The sequence below is a fragment of the Calliopsis andreniformis genome, unplaced genomic scaffold (assembly GCF_051401765.1).
Source record: "Calliopsis andreniformis isolate RMS-2024a unplaced genomic scaffold, iyCalAndr_principal scaffold0022, whole genome shotgun sequence".
Lineage (NCBI taxonomy): Eukaryota > Metazoa > Arthropoda > Insecta > Hymenoptera > Andrenidae > Calliopsis > Calliopsis andreniformis.
The window spans coordinates 5,106,142-5,125,770 of NW_027480432.1; the positions used below are offsets into that span (position 1 = coordinate 5,106,142).

Below are 19,629 nucleotides of genomic sequence, written 5' to 3' on the forward strand. Positions count from 1 at the left end.
GGATACTAATTTTCCTCTATGATTTATAATAAGTGTACTGTCATAGTTTTTAGTATTTTCTTTTTCTGGCTGAAAATGATTTGCTACAAATATGATAAAATAACATTTCAATGTAATCAAATTGTCGAATTGTGTCCAATCCATGACAGGTATTAAAGAAAAGTGGATAGATATTGTAGTGGCTCATTTCGTGAAGAATCTCTGTCAATTTTTTTTAATATTGCTATTTTTATTTTATGGTATATTGATGATTTGATCTTGCAATTTTTATTTTGTGGAATATTGATGATTTGATGTTGCAATTTTTATTTTGTGGAATATTGATGAGTCGATGTTGCAATTTTTATTTTATGGAATATTGATGAATCGATGTTGCAATTTTTACCTTGTGGAATATTGTTGTGTCGATAAACTGAGGGCATTTGCCAAAAGGCTGTTCTTCTAATTGAATTTTATTCACTTCGGTGGTTACGTAAAGAGAGATTATGATCTTGCAGGCTATTTATATTTCTAAGCATGCTGTAGAGTTAATCCTCAACATGTGTGATATGCAAAACATGTAGCTGTCTCTAAATTAGCTTCCATAGAATGCCTTTTGCGAGAAAGTAACAAAGTTCCATTAATAAATGAAAGAATCAAGAGACAATTTCAACACTCTAAAAAAAGAGAAATTTACAAAAAGGGTTCACAGGGGAGACATAAAGTTGAACTGCCAAATGCCTTTCTCGTGTTCCCTATTTTTTAAAATTCTCTCTCTCTCCAACCAAAAAATGCTCCATGAATACAAAAACCTAATATTTTATCCAAATAACAGATAAAACAGCTCGCAGCATAAATATCAGCCTGTTCTGGGCTCTCGGCCGCGAAAACACCCTGCAAAAAACGATCGAAAATGGAACAGCAAATTGGCTATGCAATCAGTTAAATAATTTAAAGCAATCTCTAGTAATCGATGCACTCCGCTCGTGAATTTCGTTTTATCGTCAGCGACAGAGAAAAAAAAAAGCAAGCGAGAAAAATGTATCCACCGTTTTCGGCGCGCCCTTTGTTCCTCCATCCCCGGTTTAAAAACTGGCGCGACGATAAATCGCAATTGACAAAAATCGTTGCGCATTTTTGTGGCGGGCCCGATCAGTGGCACAATTTTATTTGAAAATTACGCATCGTTGAAAAACCCGTCCGCTCGAAAATACGATGTTACTGGACGCTCTTTCGACAGCCACATATATGTACACAGGATGATTCAGAATCGATGATCACTTAAAAAATAAAATATAGGTAACAAGCTATGCACTAAGAAACTTCTACTTTTCTTGATTCCTAAAGTCAAGAAGATTCCTATTATCATACTCATTTAGCTTGTAATCGAAATTAAATATTATTAACAAAAATATAATATAGTGTAACACATAAGTGAGTATTTAAATTTTTCAAGCAGGATTTGAGGAATTCTCTGAAAAAGATTCATAATTCTTTCATTTCTTTACATATTGATTTCTAAAAAATAATTGAATCCTCGTATTTTAAATGTAATCAGTTGCCACTAACTCTGAATCACCCTCTACAATTTGATAGTGGCTGTGTATGATGCGCCAGCCTGGAAAGAGCAGACATTTGCTCCATCGCGAATGATTTCCCCCTTCGAGCTCCTCCCCATCACTGGCCATTGCTTTTTTCCGAAAATCATTCGCGATACATATCGAAAGTACAGTTTGATGACGTGGCGTTGCATTGATTGCCGAAATTGCGCGCAGCACGTCAGCCGAGTGCAAAAATTCGATAATTATTTGAATTTTCACGGCTGGTAGTTGTGAAAAATGGATGAAATAGTTTAATACGGTGAGTACACAATTTGTTGAAATTTGTATGTGTTTTATAATAACGAAAGCACGAGGACAGAAAGTTTAATTGAAAGAGCCCCATTAAGGGAGGGTGGAGAGCGAATCAGGCTAGCGGGACACGGAGGTCGAGGCAAGTCGAAGGGGCCGTGGTACCATTACTCGTACGCGAATCGAATTTTCCTCAATTATTGCTCCACGTCAGTTCGTTCGAACCTCTGATCGATCGTAATTGGCTCCCGCGATTTGCCCCTCGATCGCTCCGAAATAATTGCGGCCCAAGACGAAAGGGTGACAGTCTTCTTGTGAACACGGAATTGTTCTTTCATGAGAACTGTGGCAAGAATATGCAGAATGTATTTTCTGGGTATAAGCTCGTTGCTATATGTTCTGTAACTCGAAATTAAAGAATAATTGAGATTGAATTTTTTTTAAATTGAGTTACTGTAGAAGAACTGAAGAAGGTACTATAAGTATTCTTCATTTATTTAGAATTTACTCAAACTTTATAGATTATACAAGGAGAATAACAATAAAATAATACTTACACAATAGAAATGAATTACATAAAAGGTAATAGTATAGTATTGCTTACTCTTAATAGAATCACAAGGAGTTCTTTCATAAATACTTTCATTTTTCTTTACTGTTACTCACATGCTTGATTGAGTATTGATGATTGAGGACTATAGTGAACTACTATTCACTTTATCACGATTTTAGAAACATGTCCTGTACCATGTGTAAATTTCTTAAAGAGCCAGCGAGTTTATATCAAGAAAATCCAGTCATTCATAGCTCTCCATTTTGTTACTCTTATTTATCGATTCTCCCACCCCAATATCCAAGTAAAACGCGTAGCCTATATTAGCGTCGATCTACCGAAAATTTTCCGGGCTAATGAAACTCGCCGCTCGACTGGGCCGCATCATAAGCTTCATATTTATAGCAACCTAAATCCTGTGAGCAAGTCCATTTAAGGATGCTGTAGTGAACGTTGCTAACGGTGCAAGGGTAAATTGCAGTTTAAACTGTTTAAAGTCAGTATTTAAAGCGTGTTACGGAAAATGATATAGTTAGGCTACCTTCCTTGTGTAATTAAAGGGTATTAGTTACTTTGAATCTTCCTACAGATTTAGAAAATTAGGTCCTTGTTATTGAGGGCTTGGGAACTATTTCTGTCACAAAGTAAAGTGTCTTTAATATTTTGAAAATAGAACATGTGGCATCAAAATTAGTTGGGTGTATTAATATTCATGTTTTGAGATTAAGAGTAATTCTTTTAAAAAGATTGTGGTCTTCATTAAGCTACGCTGTTCTCTTGCTTTCTCTACTAATATGTCTTTAAGGTTATACTCGTTTTCCCTAGGCATTATCATAATAATAATTAATGAAGATTAACTGTTCAACCCTGGACGACTTTATTGTAAGCTAATTAGTTAATTTCATTCATCATATTTAAATTTATTATAATCCCTGCATTAGAATTTAAAAAGGAAACAAAAATTTCTAAAAAAAGGTGCAAATTTTATTGACTCACTGTGAATACACATTTTCAGCGAAAATGGAACATAGTGGTAGCTATGCACCACCTTTTCGTGAGCTAATTAACTAATTTCATTCCCTATTTAAATTCATCATAATCACCGTACATATTAGAATTTTAAAAAAGCGAATAAAAATTTAAAAAAAGAGCGCACATTTCATTCTCTCATTGCGTAGATACATTTTAAACAAAAATGAAACATAGTGGTAGCCACCGAGTTTCCACATAGTCCACGTTGAAAAGGATCCACCCCACAATATACATAATTAATTCCGCTTAACACAGTTGTGATTTCTTTATGGCTGAAACATGAAACCCAACGCATTTCCAACCCCCGTGCCACTATCATCCTAAAACCCCAAACGTCCGCGTGTCGCGTAGCCTGTTAACAATCATCGATTAGTCCAACACAGATAGCACAGCAGTTCTCCGCTGTGCAATTAATTGGCCGTGTCGCGATTTTTATGCGATCGCTAATTTCCGCGGACAGGGAGTTACAGTGCCGATGCGCCAGCCCTCGCCTGCGATCGTTATATAATGTTTCGCCTTAATTGCGGATTCGACCCCCGACGGCCTGTACACCGGCTGGTCCGTCCTGCAGCTCCCGCGCGATACACTTTTAATTGCGTCCAGATTTGCAATTCAGATTTTCTAGGCGCAGCTCGGCGTCTGACTCCCTGCATATATCCGAAATTCGAAATTCGCTCTCGAGCGCTGACGGAAGACAAAATACACCCTCTGCACATCCGGCGCCGTGGGGGAACATCCGTCGATCAGCTGTCCTCCCCCCAGCGCGACGCAAAAACGCCCTGTAGGCTACGAAATGTCTGCCCTTCGAAACGGTGGGGTTCAAATTGACGTAATCGCGACACTGTCATGCGGGATCATTTCGGTGTGGCTGTAGTTTTTATTGATGATGGTAGTTTGAGCGCTGAAATACTGTGGGGTGTTTCTCACTTCGGTTTTTAATAGATATTTTTGGATATATAATGATCTTCTCTGAGATACTTAGAATCGCTGGTATGAAATTTTTAGCGGTATTTAATTATTAACTTGAAGGGGTTGTTTTATTGTTGAGATAAAATGAGGGTGGATTTTGTTTCAGTTTTTTTTTTATTAGTTGCATAGTGTTAATTATTTGTGGTCTAAGAAATGAGATAAGTGTACCTCTAATACTGGAGGATGTATTTTGTCTTACCACAGTGTCTTTAAAATTCTAGTTCAGAATGAAGCAGAATACTTTTAACCCACGAATGACTCGACTCCAGCAGTGTAGTCACAGACCATCAACGTGATATAATCTCCTCCACCAAAAAAGAAAGTGCCACGTGCAAATGGCCATAATCTGATAAGACACTGTAACCACTGCGCAAGTATTCGACTAAACCCCATCAGATTTCAGCGTAGGATCGGACAGGATAACAACGTCGATCCGTTCGCCTAGAAAAACCCAGGCACGGTTAACTGCGCTGAATCGAAGCTTAAAAGATCGACGAGTGCACCGCGTGGTCGGCAATAAATAGCAGCCTCGAATAGCTTCACGTCGGTGGCTCGTGTTTTACGAGTGATTCCAGCAAATTTGAAGCAAGAAATTGTAGTTGCCTACGGCCTGTGTGCACAAGAAGGACGCGCGAGGGGGCTCAAGGGGGCAGGGAGGGGGGGGGGAGGCGACGCGGGAGGGAAAGATTTAGAAGCAGGGGTGGAGGTTTCATGGTGTCATGGCAACACCCGTCGCGATAGAGAACGCCTTTGGCCCCCTTTTGCACTGCCAACACACTGTCGGGAGGAATGAGAACGTATCGCGGCGTTGGCGGAGCACCGTACGAGGTTAACGTCGGCTCCTTCAAAAGGAGAATCGCCCGATCGATCCCCCGACACCACCCCCCCATTCTGTGTACTCGCTACTCGTGCACGGTCATCTTATCGGGAGCATCGGTAGCATCTGCCGGGGCATATTGGAAAACCGATAAGGTGTACAGAAGGAAATTATATACCGGCTATAGAATGCACGATTTCCTTTTAAGAGGCGGATTGATCGATTGCTTTATTGCTCTTGGGTTATATTACTTCGAGCAAGATGTAAGTACATGCTGTCGGAGTGCTTGCTCAACGCCTCCGGTAATTACGCTTTGGGGGTGAGTTTCGACTTGCCTCTGCTGGACAGAATGAGGAATGACGTCTAGACTGATGGTGTGTGAGTGACTAATAGCAGGTGTTGCTTAGAAACGGAGAATGATTCGCGAGTTTCTGCACAAAAGCCTATTCAATTTTTTTACGCTTCTGTTACGATGCTACTTTTCCAATTTTTGCATTTAATGTTGCGGATCTTGGGAAAGAGAAATATAGAGACGTCGGTAGCTTTCGTAGTTAGCTAGGTTCAGGTTCCACAAGTGGTTCTTTTAATTGTAAATAAGGTAAGTGTTCCTGTAGCTAACCACGTCCCAAACTTTATTTCATTTTGAGTTGGAATTCTCATAGACCTAATAAAAGAACAAGAAATAGTATCATCAAATAGTCTATTCAGTTACTGAGGTGCATTCCAAGTATCTGGAAGTGTAGAAAAATAGCTAAAAAGATTGTCCAGCTACTGGAACATTTGATATCTTAAGTGTCTTTGGACATTTACCTTATATTCTTCACTTTAGTCATGTTTGTTATAGAATACCCTTTCACGAGTAGATACAATCTTAGACAAAAGCTTAAATTTCAAACAGTAATGTCTGTACAGTACATACTTATACCACTTTTCCACCAATCGCGAGACCTTCAGTTATCCAAATTTCTTCTACTATGAATATCTAATAGGGAATATCTAGAACTATGTCTGACAATAAATATCCAATATATTCCAAGGCTACAGAGACCTATAAAGTTGTTGATCGCCAAGGGTGCACAGTGCGTTCATCCAATTTGATTTCCTCTCCGATCCGCGAAATTTTATTATGGCTTCCTATGCTGAAAGACTGAGCCCACGGAAATATTTACGTGCCGCTTTTACGGGTGGGATCGTAACCTAGATACTCCTGTGGTATTTCTTAAGCTGGATTTCTTCTGGGAGAATGTTTCATTGCGGAGAAAAGACGGCGAAACTTGGAAGCCGTTTTCGTTCAAACTTTTAATGCCGTGTAGTAAACACGACCGTGTACTATAGTCGGTCTAACGAAGTTTCAGCGCTTTTATCACGACGAGGACGCTTCCTTTTACCAGAGAAGCAACTGCGCTCACTTGTTCTTCCTATTTCTTTGTGAATAGCTTTTCAAAAAAGTATTTTTCTTTCGTTTCGTTTTGGTTGAATGCTACTCGGTTTGAGAGTTCCTTTTGTTCGGGTTTCGATAGAAATTATGGTACAAGAGTCCTGGAAACTTTTATCCTGCAATTACTTGAGGATTACTGGCGATAAATGTGCAAGTTCTGGACTTTATTTAAGGAAAGTTTTGTACCCTTCGGTGTAGAGTTTTTGAGGTATTATGGGAGTGGTGTTGGAGCATGGTTTAAACAAAGTTTAATGAAATTTCGAGAGGTCTAATTATTCTTTGAAATATTAATTAAACTTAGCAGTAGACCTTTTTGAGATAAGCTGATTTTATTTTTAATTTAGAGTTTATCTATTCATTTATATCACAATTATCCAAATGGATTTTTATAGGACTTTGGTTTAACTTTAACTCGAACTCAAAACAAGAAAATTGAAATGATTCAGTCACCTCAAGATCGATTAAAAATCCAGTTCAGCAGTAGGTATAATAAATACACTCTGAACTAAAAATAAGGTCTTCTTTAAAATATTTATAGCGAAGAGTATGATTTGAAATTCATCTCCAATGCCGCGATCGTCTGTGAAGAATCCTTCCCAAGGAGCAGGCATGAGAGGCACTTTTACGATGCAACTCTCAGTCCAGTCTTGTAGCGACAAAAAAAACGATCGCTCACGGGATGTTATACGAGCGGTTCCCCATCGAGAATTTCACTAGCGTACCCGATTCCGCGCCATTACGCTCCCACAGCTTACAACTCGCGATGCAAAATCTCTTTCTGGCAAGAACCCGCGCAACATTCTCTGCTTATTCGAAAATGCAGCCTGGCTCGGGTCCAATGCGTCCTGCTCTGTCTCCTTTAGTCCTTTCCTCTTTGACGCCGCGTCTTCCGATGTCGTACATCCTGCCTTTCTGCGCATTTCGCAGTCACCCACCCTCCAACCCTTCACAATTTTTCCACAGCATGGATACTTGATACCCTTTTTCACGTCATCGGTTTACTTGAGTGAAATTTAAATCTGCGTGGGTGTTTGCAGCGGATTATTTCTACGCTTTTCCTCACCGTGAATTATTTTAAAATTTCAGACTTTCGTGAGTCTACAATTTTAAGATACGTTGCAATTCCATATTTACAAAATTTTTAAGATTTTAAACGTTCAAACTTTTAAATATTCAAATTTTCAAATATTCAAATTTTTAAATATTCAAATTTTCAAACGTTCAAATTTTCAAACACTCAAATTTTCAAACGCTCAAATCTAAGGCTTACTTTCTAAATCATATTTTTTTGATCAATCTCCTATATAGTATTAAAGATTCAAACACATAGATTTTTACTGCATCCAAAATATTTCGCCATTTGCTAGAAATCCATTCGTAGACAATAATTTTTCTGAAAATCTCACCGAACAATCCATAGGTAGGTGAATTAATGTATGGTGCATAGCTTTCAAGCTCCCAAAAAAGCACCAGCTCACAACCCACCACGTCCTATGATAGATACCATAGCAGGAGTTAGGTTTCCACCCTTATGAAAATCTACCGTTGTGTACGGTCGGATTTATCGGTGGGGGGTAGAATTTACAAGCTCGCCCGCCGCCAGCTAGCCTTTCCAAACGATAAATTTCTTGGACTTTATCCAGCCACGTTTATCCGTGTTTGTCTTACATTTAAACTTCGTCTGCTCTCTCGCTGCTCAGGGATAGGGCACTCGCCTGAAATTCCTCTTCTTTTCCCAGGGAATGCTCGTCCCTTCGTCGCGTTTAATTAACCGAGAACAAGTTCCCGAATTATGCCCGCTTTGATCGTCGCTTTGATTCATACAGTTTCGCGCCGCGAAAGGTAAACTTTGGACCGAGGCGTGCGCTGGCACACCTGCGAGCATCAGCTGGACGAATGCTACCCTTCTCCTTTCTCACCAATACACAAATAGGGAAGAGGCCAAGCTTGAGAGCAGCTACGAGTCATTATACAGAGTGTTACAAATATACGTACCTTGAAATACTTAAGTTTAAACAGGTAGATAGGAAGCTTGAATGGAAGAAAGGGAGCAGAAGTATTCTTGGCAAAGTGTGTAAGTGGACTTTGGTCAAAAGCGTACTTTGTCAAGGTTAATGTATTATTATTATAAGGTGGAGACAGATCACACATGTGATATCAGAAAATTAAGCAATTTCAAAAAATTACAACATAGAAGCACCAAAACAATTTTATTACTCTATTTCTCCCCACTCTGTACAAGCATTTCTCTTTAATACATTCTTTGTCCTCCTGCTGTGCAACTCAGTTCCTCTGGACACCTTGCCTAGCGCACACCTCGCTCCAATTGAACCCTTTTATCACTACTTTAATATTAATTGAAGTAACCAAGTATTACTGAAGAGCACTGTCAGCTACATACAGACTACGAACCATGAGCTAATTTCAAAAGCTCCTACATTCATCAGTGAGTCACGGGCCTCCACCGAGGCACCGCTGTACACGTAAAGCCATCACCCATAGCCTCTGCAGGTGCAGCAGAGGCCAGCTAACAAGACGCAAAATGAAAACCCGTCAAAGGAGCGAGGTTCCCATTTCTAATAGCCGCGCTCATCGATTCGGACCACTTTGACGATTAGCCAGCAACCGCAGCCATTTTCATCGGCAAGATAAACTCAGGCTCCGCGGAGCTCCTTAGCCTTTGTTAGGCGGCGAGGAAGAGACAACTCGCAAGGGCGTTCCGCGGGCAAAGGGACTGGCGCAAGGGTGGAGGACAGCGCGAGGGTTGAAAGGAGGGACAGGGACGGCAAATGGAAAAGAAATTCCCATTACTTCGGTAGGGGGGAGGAGGGGACCGTCTAGTACCCTTCTTCTTCATCTTCCCGCTCGTCGTCTTCCTCGTCTTCCTCGTCTGGTGCCGTTTCCTCCGCTTCCTCCTACGGTCTGGTCCCCGAGCAAGGGGACACGATGCACGCATGTGCCATGGGGTCACTCTATCGATTTCCCTGGTTCCCGCGCTAGTCACGAGGAGGCGTCGCCTGAGTCGCGCTCTCGCTGCACCAGCACGCCACCCAAAACAGCCTCGCGTATCGTCGCAACCGGGTTGCCTTTTCAAGGTTAACCAACACGTATATATGTAGAACGAATCCATCGCCGCCGCCGAAAGTGCCGGTAGCCTCGTCTTAAGTGCGCCCATACGTCGCGACTCGTCCTGCCCGAGCACGTGTGCTTGCCATCCGTCAGGTGAAAGCAAGAGGGACCCGGGGCAAAGCTGATTGCCAGAAGATATCGGTGAAAAAGAGAGAGTATCGTGTTTCCATATACATCGTGACCAGTGTTCCTATTCCACGGTGAGTAACGACCTTCGTTAACGACGTTCCACCGTCGAATGGCTCTGGGGATAAACAAAGAGCCAGCGGGAATAGTTCTCCGCGGGCTACGCTGTTTTTCAAGGCTGATTGCAGTCGGTTCCGATCAGACAGAATGCGCGAGTTTCAATTGCCCGTTAAGCGTCCCCGCGACGGACCATTTCATCCGTCTATTAAAATTCGATCTGCGGACTCTGCCTCCTCGGGACGCCAGCTGTCGTTAGGATCGCAACGCTGGCAGAATAAATAGCGGGCTCCGATGATCGGGGCGCAATGAGGTACGATGGCGATTAAGCGACGGATAATTAGACAGTTACAGACGCTGGCGTTTCCTTGGCGAGACGGGTGGGCATTGTGCGGCGACTGGAATTTTCGTGCAAATGGACAATCGATCAGGGATACCGCGCCGATATCACGCAAACGTAAAACCACCCCTCGTGCTTTGATACACAGGGTATTCTTGAGACGCGACGCTCGGGGGGAATGACCACCGACTTCTTATTCAGGATTTATGACGGGACGAAGGAAATGTACTGAAATGTCTCGGATACGACAGGAAATCACTGTTGCTTGTTTATTTCATCAAATTGAGTAGAATTTCAAGGGGGAAGGGGATTGATCATTTTTTTCGAGGAGTTGGAGTTTCATAACAGGGTGAGGGGGTGTCGAGTGTTCAATCGGTGCAGAGTTTGTAAATATTGCAGTTTCATATTTTTGATTGAATGCACCTGTGGGGGGTTTACATTGGGTTATTACATTTATGCATTCAAATGCTACGATTTTATATTGCAGTTTTATTTTTCGGAGAAGCTTCAGCGTTTATTGTGTGCTGTTTGTTGGCAATATACAGGGCAGGGATTTGTTTCATTATTTTCGATATTTCTGGTTGGAGGGATTTCAGTTGTAATCGGAGATAGTAATTGAGGCTATCAGGTATTTTACTCTGGGTGGTATTGTATCGGTGTTGTAATTAGACTGTTGATGTTTCTGTGAATTGATAGATAGGTAAAGAAGTGGAATCCAGATGAAGATTTATTTCACCGTCCCAGTCTTATAACAAAATATATTTGACTTTCTTTATAGAAATTTAAGAAATGCAAAATTCCCATAAGTAGAACATGACTGTCAAGCCTAATTTAAAAAAAAAATAATAATCCTTAGTCCCATGGATTTCTGAAATGGCTCCACTTCAATCCACTTAAAATTATCATTGCAGTAAATGCACATAGATATTCACTAAAACCGTGTTTAAGATCTCTTCACAGTTTCTCCAAAAACCGTATCTCACACTCTCCTCTGCAACGAGACTAGCTTCGCTAATACTTATCCCGAGAACGTTTCCTCCCCTCTTGTCCGATAAGCGTTATCTGTTGTCGCGCGATAATCCAAAGGAGCGTAACAGTTCCTCAGGTCGACTGCAGCCTCGTCTCGGAGGCTAAACGCCGGCGGGTCTGCAACGCCGACGTCGGCCGAGTAATTCTCGAGCTTGTTACGGGGGCGCATCGCGGATACAGAAGCTTGGTCGTTTCCTCTTTATCCCCCTCCTTTCACCCCCATCGCGCTCCCCCAACCGAGCCTCTATCTTCTTCTCCCGTTTTTCTTCCGCTCTTTTCTCGCCCCCGCGCCAACCGCCAGTCGTCCCCGACTCTGTCCCACGGCGCGTAGCGTTAGGTAATTCGAAAGCAATTTGAATTGACGTGCACACCGGCAGAGGAAAGTAATTACGAGGCGGTGAGCGCGAGTCGCAGGCACCCCCTACCCCGCGCTGGGAATACATGCCGATACGTGGACGCGTACGCGTCTGTATCGCGGTTAGATTGATTAAAATTTACTATGCAAATTAGATTGCGTCGACGGCGGACGGAGGTGGCGCAGGAGGAAGACGGGTCGGACCCTCTGAAAAGATGAATCGTTATCATTAGCATTTTCAGCATTCACCAGGCCCTGCTGTTATCGCCCCGCTGCCCTATTGGATACACCCTGGTCCTGAGGCTTTCGCTGAAACTCGATATTTCTCGCGTGAAGCTTTTTGTATGGTTTAGTTGCGAATATAAAGGCTACTTCGCGAGAGCTCGTTGCTGGAGGCTTTTTGCGGGGAATGTTGGAAGGGTTCGATTTTAGTTGTGTTTGTAGTGGAGGAGCAGAGGGAGGTGAATGATTTATGGAATAGTTGGGGAAACTGAGTTATGTGAGTAAATAGTTTATTGTTGGGAGGTGGTTATGGGCGCGACAGCGTTACTGACGTTGAAGGGAAATTATAGGCTGTTCAATATTTAGTAATTGTTAATTCTTTGTGGGTTTAATAAATTCCCACTTCTATGTATTGCTGGGGAGCTAGAATATTTTTAATGGAATTTTTTGTATCCATGAATCTGATAAATCTCGACATATAAAGCTTCTCAGAAGACCTCATAATCTCGCAGAAAGCAATTGTAGAATATCTCAGTTCTGTAGAATGAAGAAATATTGCAATACAGTTGGGAACCATCAAATTTTCTTTTATCTCTCCTTGTATGTCATACAGAATGCTCCCTTTTAGCTACCAGGCGATATGAAAGTTAGAAAATCAACAAAAGTGGGAGTATCATATTTTCTTTCTACATACAATCTTCCATTGCATCCTCTCCTTCAAATGCAGCTCTGTATCTTCTTTTTTCGCCATATGAAACAGCTATTATCCACACACTTGAATAAAAGTGAAGCCACTTACAGAGAACTCAATAATTCAACAATCAACCCCTTCTACGTGGCATTCCCTCATTCATCCCCAAAAATAATATCACTTCCCCAGCTGGCGTGACTCATCCCATACATACAGTATCTCTCCATCTTCCAAGGCTCCAATTCCCCCTCTTCGATGACTTCAAATTTTTCTTCATAACACGCTCCTTGGAGGTTTCGTACACCGAAGAAATTCGCTCCTCGTCCAGATCAGCGGAGAGCAGAGCACGATCGTCGAAGCCAAGGGTGAGTTTCACCCCCGAGGCATGTACACGCGCGGCAGGGCGAATTGATCGCGTTGGGGTAGAATCATCCATCACCAAGTGACAGACCCGAGCCGAACACCCCCCTCGCCCCATGGAAAGGTGGCCCTCTCCCCTTCTGACAAGAGGAATGGACAGAGGTGGCGGTGAAGGGAGAAGGTGGAGGGAGAACGTGGTGGCGCCCTCGAACGACGGGCGACGAACCAAACAACCCCCTCAACAATGCCCAACAGATCCCGCGGGACGGCGCGTTCTGTTTTCCCTTTTTCCTTCTCCCGCCTCCGTCTCGGCCCGCTCCCGCTGTCGATTCGCCTCTGACGCCGCTTCCAACCCTCGACGCGGTGGTTAGTTTTTTGAGGATCCTTCTCGACGGGACTATCGATGCGAAACGCTTTATTATGTGATCATCTCGTTTAAATTGCCGCTTATGTTGGGAGCGAAACACAGAGAATTCAGATTGTGTATTCAGTTCTGATGGCTGTTTGCCAGTCGTAATTATTTAGGGAGGGGTGACTATTGAATAGTTGGATGCAGTGGTTTCGAGTAGATGTATAAAATGATAAAATTGTATTTTCAAATATTTCCTTTTGTTTTAGAAACTCTCAGGTAACATAGATACCTGATCTCTCTCTCTCTCTTCTCGAAAGATCCATCCACATTCAAATGATCTTAAAAAAATTCACGAGCCTAGCGCGACAGACGCTTATCGATCATTAGGTAATGAAAACGAGAAGCTGATAAAGCTGAACCGCTTGGTAGAGGCTCGCAGGCTGCAGTTACTCTATCGTCGTCGGATGATGCATTACCAGTCCTAGGGGGTAGGTGTACTGCCATCCCTTCCTCCCCTTGCAGCTCGTTTCCCGGCATTGATGTGCTTCCTCGCCAGCGCGACTGCAATTTTCTTGATCACGCGACACAAAGGGCGGAAATCAATAATACGGCACGGTAGGAAATTCGCTTCTAAATTGGAATACGACCTGGTCTACGCGCGATTTTAGTCATTTTAGAGCCATCAGAGGTTCAGATGATACTGTGACCTTTGACCTGGCGATGCTCGTTGGAGGATGCAATTAATCTCGATTTCACAAATTCTATGTGATTCATGATTTCATGCTTTTTATGTTTTGAGATCTGGACCAACTCACTGACTCTATTTTTTCGAGAATTCAATCACAGGAAGTAGGTTTGAAATAGGATGCTCAGCATCGTATGACTTCAGTGTGAACTGATTTCTCCCACCATTCTGCACTCAATTCACAACAGTAATCGCCTCCACAGTAACCGCATCCAAAATCATCTCCCCGAATTCCGCGCGTTCCATACATTCGATTAAAGTCCTCCTATCATCGCTCTCCCCTCGACAAAAGAGGAGGGAAATGATAGCCCCGGCGCACAATGCCTCAGAAGATGGAATAGAAAACACATAGAGCGCGCAATATTTGAAAGGGGGCCGTTTGTAAGACACAATATTCCAGAAGACACGGAAAGGGGAGGTAGTGGTACTTTGAAAGGATGCGGATATCTCCCGTGTCAGTATATTATTATAAATGGGAGGAGACTCGTCGTCCGCGGAGGGTCGTAAAGCGAGACAGAGGGAGGAAATTTTTACGATTCTCGCCGTCGGAATGGCAATTCAGCGCGTGGAAGGACGAAGCGACGCGTAACATGCGCCTAAACAGAAGTTGAACTCGGCACAATGTGGCCTGGACCGCATTGTGCGAAGTGCAAGAGCCGATAACAGGGCACAAAAGGAAACGTGGCCTAGATCAGAGGATTCACTCCGAGTAGCGTGTACACACGATCCTACCTTATTCATCCCTGGGCAAACTCTCGGGAGGCTCGAGCAGGGAGAGTTTGATACGCTAGGCGAGGGAGCATTATGATCCCGTAATGGGCCAATATTTGGATACGTACGATGGAACGTTACCGCGATTCACGCGCGGCTCCCTTGCGCCTGTTCGGTTTCCAGAATCGTAATTCGAGGATCGAACCCGCGCCGTGCTCGGAGGTATTATACCTAAAGTCGACGGCTGGTTGGAAAGTTGTCGTAGTAGGTGGGGGTGCATAGGGTACGCGAGAAGTTAGGACGAAGTTGCGAGGTTCATGGGTCGGGGGACACGTGTAGCTGACGCGCGACTGTTCTCTCGATTTCTGCTTTCCGAGCAACCCACGATTGTCTTTGGAGCATTCGGGTCAGCTGCATGAAGAATGGCTGGGGGTTTGAAGAGCGAGTGGGAACAGACTGATCTTTTAATGCACGGCAAGTTTAGGAACAGGTCGCTGTGTACGACGTGCGGGAAAGTCGACGCAATCCTTGGAACGGTTTCATATAGTAATAGTGTAGTTCTGGTGTGATTGTAGGGTATTCATCAACGTAGGGGGATTGATATATATACAGAGCTGGCTGTAAGTTTGTGTGTCTGAGATATATACATTGGTTGGGGAAAGGGAGGAGAATGGAAGCCATAGATGGTAGTGATTTGAAAGGACATGTAATGTAGTAACTATGATTTTGGTCTGTAGTATCTGGTGGTAGCGATAAGAATTAAGGAATTAAAGTAGAATAAAATTAACGTTAGTGTTAGGTACGGGGACATGGTCAGCTACTAGGACATTTACCTTACCTAAAAATCTAAATACTAAAGATTTAGAATATTCTCAAACCCAAAGCTCAGAAAACATACAATTTCAAGTATTTAATCTCTTGTACAATCACTGTACAAGAAGCCTAACACGTAGCCATTCAACACAAAGCCACTTCGTGCATGTAGAACTTCAGACACTTTTGCAACCGAATCGAGAGCACATATTTGTTTACAAGATTGACATCAGCGTTGTCAGAAAAGTGTCACACGAGAGAACGATTTGTTTGGGCTACCGTGTCCCCAGTGTTTACTTTACAACATTTCCCGTGTAGGGAGACCAGATTGGTATATCCTTATCTATCCCTGTCAACTGTGTCTATTCTTGGGTGGCAGATAAGCTAGCTGAAATCGTACGATAAGAACGTCGTCTGAAATATCTGAACATGCTCGTCGACATGGGTCCCCCAAAACAGCGCAATAAATACAGTCCCATTAAAATAAAGAACCGAGGATAGATACGACGATGTGGAGGAACTTCAGACACCGTTCGAAGGGTACACTGCGAAATGTCAATCCATCTCGCTGGTAGGCGGGTTGTAGAGTGCTTTAGGCGTCTAGAGTGTCTTGCATCACGATCCACCGGCTGTTCAGTCTCACGCGCTCGAGGATCCATAGAGCATGTTCTCGCTGGCTGTCATTACCAAGTCCTCGGCCTGGATGCGCCAAAGAGGTCTGCGGCTTGTCCTCGCGCTCTTGTTCGCCTCGTATCGATGGAGTATCCGTCACCGTGTCTATCAAAACCCACCATTCACGGGGCATCGGTAAGTTCGAAAGCGTTCTTCTCTACCGTGTAAAATGGTCCTGTATTGTGGTCGATCGATTCGCGAGGGGGGACCTCTAAGAGTGGATACGAAGAGTACGTGTCCCGTAACGAGGATGCTTCCCTCCTGGAGGAAACGGCGTACACGCACAGCGATCGGGAAGCAAGTCACGAAACACCGTTCATCGTTGTCGCTGCTTTCAGTGGTCTCAGCCTCGAGACACTTGCAACGTGAGGAGGACCGAGGGATCACGCTGTCTCCTCGATTTCCTTGTTTTTCTCCGCGTAACAGGACTGGTAGGCTTGTGTGAGGGCTGAGGGATTTTCAACACGTGGATTTTCGAGGTTCTCCGTCGTGTGCTTCAGTGACATTAAAATGGGAACTGATTTCAGTGGCTCTTGTATAATTAATATTTTTCTTCTAAAGTAATATTCTATAAATAATATTCTTCTAAAAAGAAAAAAGCCACAGCAAGAATATAATTCAATAATCCTCGCAAGTAGAATACTCTGAAACTAAGTCATTTCCAGAGTCCTTAAAATCAGTCACAATTCCCCAGGTAGTAAAGCAATCAAACCTCAAAAGCTTACAAAATGATAAGTCTACCCTCATCCTTCAACAGACAAATACTTCCCTTATGACATCACTATTTACCCTTATGGATCCCTAATTTCACGGAGTCCTCGACGCGTTATCTACAGCCGTAAACTCGATCAGACCATTTACCTTCAATCTCGTGAACGAAAGAAAGCCTCGTGCCCCTTTTATCGGAATTTTCACGAGTCCCTGGCGGACGCGAAGAGCGTGGAGCCCTCGAACACGCTGCGGGTGGCGTCGTTAATTTAGCAGCTCCTAACCAGACCGAGGAATCATGAAGATGAACCATAGGCCGTCCACGAGCACCCCAGTTCCGGTCGAGGCGACAAGTGGCTTTGGGGTGTGAGTTTTACGAGCGTTTAACAGCCGATTTATCGCTCGTTGAAAGGAGGACATGATGTTCGTGGCACGCTTTTCGTCCTGCCTTCATCAGGATGGGCTTTGGGACACTGGTGTCAGCTAGTGTCTGTTGTACTAGATAGGTGACTCTGAACTATGTATTAATGAGAGGGTCAAGATGATGAGGAAAGAAGTCTTATCTGTTTTGCTCTCTCCTCTAGCTTTTACTTTTCATTTTTCCTCAATTCCCCTAATTTTAGTATTTTCCTCATCCTGTGACTTCTCTAAGTTTAAGTATTTTCCTTCGACGCTATAATTTCTTGTATCAAATTTTATGTCCCAGTTTGTTACATTTAAATACCTTTAAAATTCGAATAACTGAATTCAGTAATCCTTGCCTTGGGATTCCTCTGAATTTATTCATTTCTTTTATATTGTCCTACAATCCCCACCCCTGTTAACTCCCACCTAATTCTGAATCACCTTGTAGAGTGATTCGATCCACGGAACAATTTATCACTTCCGATTTCCAAGTGGCCAGCATTAGGAGTCTGTTACTCATTCGTCGCGCGTCTGCTTCCTCGAAGCTGTTGTCTTCGTGGACGACGAGGCCGTGTTTTCTTATTGGCGTCTCGTGCGCGTCTCGTGCGCGTCTCGTAAGGGAGGTCAACATCCGTTCACCTCCTCATCCACTCCCTGGGATTCCTATCTCCCTTAGTCATCTCCACAACAGGGTTTCGTAAAAGTGTCTAGCCGCTGCGAAACAAAGGAATCGATATCCCCAGTGACTGCTGTTTGGCCGTGTTCCTTGGTTATTTCGTGATTAATGCTTCATCTCCCTGGTCTGCTTAGGGTCTGCGTGGTTGATTGCTTCAGAGGAGGCTAGGGCAAGTTAAGACTCGGTTTCCTTGGCTCAGAAAGTTTGGATTTGGGGGATTTTCCTTGGAGGATGCAGAGAAACTTCACTGGAGGGATATTCTGTGAGTTCTAGGGTCGTATGAGGATGATTTTTTTTTAGATCCAGGCCACTACAAATTTGTTAAATTATTTACATATGTCTCTAGATAATGAAAATTAGTTTTTTAATATCTAAAATTTGCTGTGTATTAAAATTAGTGCTATTGTTAGAAAAGTGTGACACTTGGAATGCAATAAGCATAGATGTAAAATGAGTCTTTAATTTTGCAAAATTTTGTTCCTTTGAAATAAATTTGTATATTTACTGTCAGAGGAATATTGAAACATCAAAAATAGTGAAATGGTTCCCTTAGGTATTGATCATAAAATTCTCTGTCCCCAGTAGAAACGGTCAGTACTAGACAGACACCCAATTCTGGAGTCTCCTAAAAGACCACAAATTTTATTCCACATTTCCTCCTAATATTTACTTGTTTTTATGAATGTCCACCTTACTTCAGTGACATCATGAATCACGCCCACCCTGCACAAACAGATCTCCAAAAACCATGACTCACTTATTAATCCAACACATTTGACCTCTACTCTCAACGCTATCAATCCAATTACACACATCTTCCGTCTTCTCAGCCACTCTACGATCTACCAGACGTTCTCCAAAATTTTCTGTACCCAGTGATCTAACTAAAAAAAGTCAAAAATTCATTGTCCAACAACGACGAGGAAAAGCTGGTAGAGCAACTCGCCCTGGATTTGAAATTCCCATTCAGTCGATCAGCCTCGCTCGAACTCTCTCGTTCAAGTGGTTCCACGCCTATATGGCACCCAGATGGATGTCCCCGCGTGCACGAAAACACTTGGCGCGGTGGCAGCGGCGACCAGGGACGAACAATTATCGGTAGATCCGTGAGCTGGAATAAATTTCGACCGATAGCCCCTCCGACTGGTTCGTGATCGCTGTGGAAAACGAGGCGTTCCATGAATTCTCTCCAGCAGCGACCGTCCGACGCGTAAATTAAGACGTACGCGATGTCGTAAGCGCGCGTCGCTGAAGTGTCGTGTTAAGTGGTAATTTTATAATATTCTAACGGGATCCACTGAGTATATATTCGATTATTTACCGTATTGATAAGAGAGAGAGAGGACTCGGACCGTTACGGTGTGAAGTGTTCGTTTCTAATGGTTATTAACGTTCCAGTCATTATGTTTCTTGTTTGTCATAGAACGGTTGTTGTAATTTACTGTGATGGGTGGGTACAAGTTATGCGAAGTGGGATCTTTTTGATGATATAAGAAAATTAGAGGATGTTAATGTGACTCCATCTATGTGTAGTTGAAAATTGAATGCTGAGTATAGGTTTAAATATTCGAGATTATAGTGGTTGAGGAAAATCGACTCG

General features: G+C 43.0%; 1 protein-coding gene across 2 annotated transcripts in view; it reads left to right on the forward strand.

Moving 5' to 3' along the window:
• Fz2 (frizzled 2) overlaps positions 1-19,629 on the forward strand; it is a 144,749-nt gene that overhangs the window by 27,204 nt on the left and 97,916 nt on the right. Inside the window, exon 1 of one of the 2 annotated variants that reach the window (XM_076390614.1) lies at positions 9,878-9,967. The exons of the other annotated variant lie outside the window; for it this stretch is intronic. The gene's annotated coding sequence lies outside the window, so the exon portion shown is untranslated. Of the gene's footprint in view, positions 1-9,877; positions 9,968-19,629 lie in introns of those variants that run through there. 2 annotated transcript variants of the gene reach the window in all.